Here is a 7,829-nt window from a genome sequence, read left to right as displayed (position 1 = left end):
TCAGGTTTTAGTATCAGAATAATACTTGTCACCAGGAATGAGTTAGGAAGGATTGTTTCCCTTTCAATTTCATTAAGTTTGAGGAGTACTGACATTAAATCTTCTCTAAATTTCTTGTAGAATTCAGCCATGAATCCATCAGGTCCTGGGCTTTTTCTGTTGTTAAGGTTTTTTTTTTTTTTTTTTTTTTTTTTTTGTCTTTTTCTTTTGTATCGGTACCGGGGATTGAACTCACGACTGCCTGCTTGCAAGGCAGGTGCTTATGCTGCTGAGCTAAATCCCCAGCCCCTTCTGTTGTTAAGTGTTTAATCACATTTTCAATTTCAATAGCTGATATTGGGTTATTGAAAATTGTTCTGTCTTCTTAATGGAGCTTTGGTAGTTATATACTTCTAGAAATCTGTCCATTTGCTGTGTTTTCCACTCAATATGAATAAAGATTTTTTTTTTTTTTTTGATTTTTACCGGTACTAGGGGTTGAACTCACAACCACAGGCTTGCAAGGCAGGCGCTTATGCCACTGAGCTAAATCCCCAGCCCCCATGAATAAAGATTTTCATGATCTTTTGAATTTGCATGGGATCTATAGTAATTTCTCTCTTTTCATTCCTTATTGCATGGAGTTTTTCTTTTTCTTGATAAGGTTGGCTAAAGGTTTATAAATTTTGTTTATTCTCTCAAAAAACCAACTGATTCATTAATTTTTTTGTATTGTTTTGTTAGTCTCAGTTGCATTAGCTTCTGCTCTGATCTTTATAATTCCCTCTTTTCTATGAGCTTTGGGTTTTACTTGCTCTTCTTTTTCTAGAAGCTTGATATTACATTGTTTACTTGTGCTTGTTCTATTTTCTTGATATGACAATTTATTGCTATTCCCTCTTAGGACCTCTTTCATTGTGTCCCACAGGTTTTGGTATGTCTGCATTTTCACTGAATTGTAGGTATGGCTTAATTTCTTCTTTAATTTCACCTGTAAACCATTGATTGTTCAGGAAGTTGTTATTTAATTTCCATGTATTTATGCAGGTTTTGCAATTTCTTTTGCCATTAATTTCCAATTTAAGTGCCCTATGGTCTGATAATCTGCATGGGATAGTTTCAATCCCTTTACATTTATTTAACGTTTTATGGGTGAATATATGATCTATTTTGGAGACTGTCCCATGTGTAGCTGAGAAGAATGTGTATTCTAATGGATTGTGTGGAACACTCTGTAACATCTAGTAAGTCCATTTGGTCACAAGTTTGATTGGGTTCTGTTATTTCTAATTGATCTGACTTTTTTCCTAATTGATCTCTTTGTGATAGTGGGGTATTAAGGTCTTTTGTTATAATTGTGTTATTGCTTATTTGGTTTTTCATGCCCATTAGTATTTGTCTTATATAGTTGTGTGCTCCTGTATTGGTGCCTATATATTTATGATCATTCTCTCTTCCTCTTGAATTTTTCCCCTGACAAGTATGTAGTGACCTTATCTCTTTTGATCATGTTTGGTTTGAAGATCACATTGTCTGAAAATAGAATAGCTACTCCTGCTTTTTTTCTGGGTTCCTGTTGCATGGAATATTGCTTTCCATCTTTTGACTTTTAACCTATGAGGTTTTTTTTTTTTTTTTTTTTTTTTTTTTTGTCAGATGTGTTATATTCAGTACATTGTGGGATCCTGTTTCTTGATCCATTCTGTCAATCTACTGCTCTTAATAGGTGAACTGAGGACATTTACATTGATGGATATAACTAATATGTACTGGCTCACCTTTGTCATGTTGTATTCCTGCTGTTAGTTTTCTGATTTTCCCCCTTGTTTAATTGCTTGCTGTCTGGTGGTTTCTTTCTGTTTTTCTGGAAATTGTAGTCATTTTTAGCTCTATCTGTCTTTCAGTACTCTTTCTAGGGTTGGTTTTGTGGGCATGGATATATTCAGTTTTTCTTTGTTATGGAAGTATCTCATTTCTCTATTAAATTTCAAAGAAAGTTTTGTAAGGTACTTCAATCTGGGTTGAAAGTTGTTTTCTTTCAGGGCTTGAAATATTTCATTCTAAGCTCATCTTAACTTGAGGGTTTGTGCTGAAAGTCTACTGTGATTCTAATGGACTGTCCTTGATAGGTGAGTTGTGTCTTTTCTCAGCTTTTAGTATTCTGTTTTTATGCTGTATGTCTGAGATCTTAATTATTATATGTCTGGGTGTAGATTTATGTTGGTTGTGGCTGTTTGGCATTCTATGTGCCTCACTTATCTGCATTCAGAGTCTTTCCCCATGTTTGGGAAATTTTTTGTTTTTACTTTGGTTAATAATTTACTGATGTCATTCATGTTGACTCCTGCACCTTCATTGATGCCTGTTAGTCTTATATTGTTTCTCTTGGCATCATCTTGACCCTGTTCAATTGTCATTTCATACTGCTTTATTTTTAAAAGTTTTATCCTTTCATTATCACTAGCTGTGATCCTGTCCTTAAGGTCCGAATTGCTATCCTTGGCTTCATTTAAATGGTTTTGTCAGCTTTCAATAGAATTTTTGTTTCCTGGATGTCTCTTTGAATTTGTTTCATTCAACTTGTTTTCTATATTGTTCATTCAAGGTTTCAGTCAATTTCCCACGCTCCTGTCCTTTTTTTTTTTTTATCTAGGTCTTCTCTAGCTATGGTGAGCAACTCCTTTACTAAGTGGATTAACTTTACTAAGATTATTTCTGTCTTTATGTGATAAACTATTTCTAATTTGATTTCCTTTATAGCCTCATAGATTTGCTTCTTTATCTCACTTAGTATCTTTTCAGAGATTCCAGATGTGTGACTTTTAAAGTCCTCTATTTCAGTGTTTCCTGTACTTGCTCCTGGTGGACTAGATGTTTGAGATTGCGTTTTGCTTTTTCATTTTGTTATTTTCACCTTTGGGCCAGTATTTGGTTTTTCAATCTCACTAGTCTCAACTGTCAGCACTGTGTAACTTAGGGTCCTACTGTGGTTGATGTTGTGTCCAATTTCTGGGTACCACAATAAGGAGGAGGGCCAGTCACCTGAATTTCTCCTGCAGGATCTGATGAGTGAGTCCTATAGTTTTTCCTAAGCTGATTAGCCTAGGAGTATTGATGTAAGTCAGTCCTTAGTTCCTGCTGTTACTATGTCTTCAGGTTGTTCCAGGCCACCAGATCTCCCTGTCTATAGTGTTTGTTTTGGCTGGGACCCTACTGTGTCACTGGGTGTCTTATAAACGCTTTTCCTTTCATCCAGGTTTTGGGAGGCCTTATTGGCACACTCCTCAATCCACCTGATGTTCTCCGTGTGGAGGAAGGACTCAAATATTCTGCCAAGCTCACCAAGGTTCTACAGCTGGAGAGGACTTCGCTATTGCTCCTGTTTACCCACTGAAGACTTCTGTTTTAGGGCCAAACTTACCACACTGATGGAAGCCTACTGAGGTCCTCTGTTTGGATGAGGGGTTACTGAGTCTCCTATCAACCCAGCAAAGTTAATCCACTGCAGCCTAAGGTTCTGGGAGGAGGAGTGGCAGCTAAAGATCAACAGTAATACTAGGCCCAGGAGGAGAGGGGTGTCCCCAACGTTGGGAGGGTGGCACAGAAGTAGCCCATGCTCTGAGGTGGAGGTCCAAGGGTGGCAGGGCCCATATTGAATTTTCTAAGTGCTCATATACCTGGGTAATGGGAACAATTTGCAACTTAAATTGGAACCTTGCACATCAATTGTCAGGAACTCGAGTGTGCATTTTCTCCTAAGCCCCCCCCCCCAAAAAAAACCACTTCAGAATGACACTTTGTTGTTCATTTAACCCCATCATCAAACCAGAATTACACTCCCATAGTACCTGCACATCTAGACAAAAATGGAAGGAAAAAATATTCTGATCTGAAAAATGGTAAATCTTGTAAGATATATGACCTCTTATTTTCAGGACTAAAACAAGGCTTAGGAATTTAAAGAGCTTAGGAAAGCAAAATTTCACTCAAATTTTCTCCTTTTTTGAATGAATCATGGAAAGCAAAGATCCCATTTCTCTGGTTGACACTTTATTGCCTAGCTTAGTAGGTTGAGAGTCGTAGGGTACAGGTGGACTACTATTCACAGTAGAATAGTTGAAAGGGAATTTGGAAGTTTTCAGGTATTGTGACTATCAAATATTCACTACTTACTGAAATTGTTGGGGATAATTGCAAAAATCATAGATGCCCATGTCCTACCCCCAGTTCATCTGGGTTGGAGTTCAACACCTGTATGATTTTAACGAACCTCCGACTGTGCTATGTAGTGTGATATGATTAAATGGGATAGAAAAGGACAAGCTCCCAGAACAGGACCTAAAACTAGTGCTTATGCTTGGTGTCTTCTCCCCTTCCCTCATCTGTTGCCCCCATACCTTCTATATCCCCATATCCCACTTGCCTATTCCCTTCTGTCTCCCCCAAGTTCTCGATGCGCAAATATAAATAAAAACCTTCCCAAATCCACACACGTCCTGTTACAATCTCCTTCGTGTATGACCTATACGTGTGTGCATATGCATGGGGTGAGGGGTTTCCGTACTGTCTCCAAGGGCAGGCAGTTGGGTGGCAAATGGCACCCATTAATTTTGGCTGAGTGCAGAGTGCTTGCCTTTCGCCCATGTGGGTACTTTATTAGCACAGTCACTGACATGGTCCTTCAGTTTGTGAGTGCTGTCCTAGGCTGGCGGCAGATGGCTGAGTAGCGGGGAGAGCCTGGAGGCTCACAGGGGAGTGAAGAAGAAAGGTGATTGCAGCTGTAAGCCCAGCATGTAGACTCGTGTCCAAGCGCTCTGTGATGACATGGTAGGCAGCCCGAGTCCTGTTTGTTGGAGCCAAAGCAGAATACATGCGGTTAGTTGGCCCTCAAGTTCCTCCTTTTGCTATACTCAGGCCCTTGGGTCTTACATTTACAGCAGTTTGGGTATGTGGGGGGTCAGAAGCGCACACTGGAGTCTTTTTTGTGACATTGGGACCTTGTGTTAAGCTAAATCTGCAACCCTTTTTAACATTTTTATTTGTATTTTTTGATTCTGAGACAATGATAGGGTAGACTGCTAAATTGTCCAGGCTGAGAGTAAATTTGCAGTCCTCCTGTCTCAGCCTCTCAGAGACCAGTACTACTCCTGACTTGGAGGATTCTTTTCCAGCATGTGCTTGCAAGGATCAGACTGTGAGATGATCTTGTTTTGTCACTGCTAATCTTAAGAGCAGAGGTGCTTGCTTCACAAAGTTGCCCATTCTTGGATTTAAAACCCTAATGCAATTGGATATGGTTATTTTCAGGATTGTTTCGAGAATTAGTGTCTCAGATGGGCAGCTGTAAGGACCCAAAGAGATGTTATCCAGCCTCTTGAAACAGCTGAAGAACTTCCTTAAGTAGTGATCTTGAACCAGCCTTCAAATGTCCTTTTTCCTGTATCAGCCTAGGAACCCTTCTTAGAATGGCTTTGTTACAACTTTCACACTAAACATATTTCGTTGGTGATTTGCTTGCCTTGTGGTTAAAACTTTGCCTGGGCCTTTCTTTGAATAGTGGAGGGCTTGAGAAACCAAGGAACCTTGGAAATCTATCCAAATATGCTTGACTTTTTACTTAACATGAACCTTAATTGACCAGAGAAATAAAAAGTTCTTACCAAGGACGGATATTGGAAAGGCATACATCAATGATTTTATTTCCTTATTACTGTTTGCATTGGAATTAAACTCTGTCAAATGAAGAGTCTGGGCATTGGAGAAAAATTATGGGCTACTTCTGAGATTAACACCCCTAATATGGTACATCTCGAGGCCACGAGAGCTTTCCATCAATACTTTGCCAATAGAAGTCTGTGGCCCTCCAGGGTGAAATTGCCTGGGCTGGGAGAGTAATTTGATCTTGGAGGGACTTTAATCAATGTGCTTCTGTTAGGCAAATATTTTCAATTTTTCAGCAGATTTGTTTGGTGTGTAAATTTCTTTTCTCTGCCAATACGCTGAGCTGGCCCCATTAATTTCCACAGGTGGGATGGGGTTGTTGGCTTCTCTGGGTTACCTTTCAATGTGTTGTGAATTGAAAGGATGGAATTTCATGAGCCTTTGGAGCCAGCTGCTGAGCACCTGGGGCAACGTTTGCAATGACTTGGGGTGACCACCCTCTAACACTGAGTGCCCCCCACGTTGCTAAGGAAGGCTCAGTTGTCTGAGGTTTACTTTGGATGCATTTTAATCATAGTGGTTGGCACAGACAGGAAAGGCTCAATCAGTAATGAAATATCTGAGAGTCAAAGATGTTCCATGTGGGGAAATTTTCTGGAATGCACTCTGCTGAAGACTGCTGGCAGCAACAGTGATCATCTGTGCTGGGTCCCTATACCGGAAGCTGGCGAGGGAGAAGATTAAGATTCTGAGGCCTGTTCTTTCTGGGTCATTCAAAAATGTTTAGGGCCTCTTTCAAGTTATGGAAACAGATTGCATAAAATTTGCTCAAGGGGAAGCATCAATATCAACGGATTTTTAGCCACTCAACTTTCAGCTGTCTGCAGAGTCAAATTCCCTTTGAATGGCTTTTGATTTATATTAGAGACAAGTGAGAAGCCAAATGCATGGAGAGAACAAGACCCAACACCACCTGTGCACACACACTGCCATGTAGCAGGTGGACATAGTCATGCCCAGCTGTGGAAGCCAACCTGACCGCTGGGCTCTGTTTAGTCAGCTCTGTCTTTTCCTGATAATTCTGCTGATGACAGGCAATGTTCCCCCAACCTTTACCTCCAGTTTCTCTTTCATATTTTTCACATCTTCAAGGCTTAGCTCCAATGCTGGTCTTCGTATGCCCCAGCTTTCGTAATTTTACATTTCTCTTGGAGTGTTTGGCACTGCTTGTCTCGTCCCTTTGCTTTTTCTTGCTTTTCTGAACACAGGGACCATATATGAATTGGATCCTCTGCTCCTGGTTCTGTGTCAGGCACATGGATGCAATGGACTACACCCATGAACAATGAACTCTAGCCATGTTGACCCGGCTGCTACTCTGTACGCTGTATCCTTCAAAAACATTTGAAGGGTGCTTGCTTCGGGAGCACATATACTAAAACTGGAACGATATGGAGGTCAGCATGGTACCTGCACAGTCTGCACACTGCATCCTTCAAAAATATTTGAAGTATGCTTGCTTTGGCATTGGAATGATACAGAAAAGATTAGCATGGCCCTTGTGCAAGGATGACATGCACATTCGTAAAGCATCCCATATTTTTTATCTTCTTTTGCTGAATTATCCGGGACATCTGCTCAGTGAAAGAAACAATGCAAACTCTTTGTACATAAAATAAAAAAATTTAAAAAGTTTTCAAAAAATATTTGGGGCTTTTGACTGATTGGATAACATTTGTTCTAGAGAAAGCATTGTGCAACAGAGACATCCCATAGATTGATGACTCACTGGGCACTGTCAGGAAGAAAACTGTGTTTCCAATCAACTGCGGTAGAGAATGCTGCAGACCAGAAGACAAAATGCCTGGCAAATTTCATTAGTTGCAAGAAGCTGGGAATATTTGTCTCCTACCAATGGTAGCAGCCTCTGCTGTGTGTCAGTTCTGTATCAAGTATGGTGTTCAGTGTTTTCAAGGGTGTTTTTACAATGAACCAGTAGGGTAGATGGTCAGTGACGAGCAATTGGGTTTTTACAGGTGAAAAAAATTTCTAAAACTGGATCCAGAACCAGTGACTTCGGGGCTGTCTGGCAATAAAGACTTTTCTATCCTGGGTGCTGGTCCTAAAGCTCTTCTTTGTCCAAGATTTGAGTTGCTAATGATATGAAAGCTTGAGATAAAATTTAAAGT

General features: G+C 40.1%; 1 non-coding gene across 1 annotated transcript; it reads left to right on the top strand.

The window, feature by feature from the left end:
• The first annotated feature begins 7,141 nt into the window (after positions 1–7,141).
• LOC111758537 (U6 spliceosomal RNA) lies at positions 7,142–7,244 on the top strand. The gene has a single exon (XR_002792713.1). It is a non-coding gene; the product is annotated as a U6 spliceosomal RNA (small nuclear RNA).
• The last annotated feature ends 585 nt before the right edge of the window (positions 7,245–7,829 follow it).

Source organism: Cavia porcellus, unplaced genomic scaffold, assembly GCF_034190915.1.
Source record: "Cavia porcellus strain 051 isolate PalLab524CR breed Dunkin Hartley unplaced genomic scaffold, mCavPor4.1 scaffold_6, whole genome shotgun sequence".
Lineage (NCBI taxonomy): Eukaryota > Metazoa > Chordata > Mammalia > Rodentia > Caviidae > Cavia > Cavia porcellus.
This window is presented reverse-complemented; position numbering and strand designations above follow the sequence as displayed.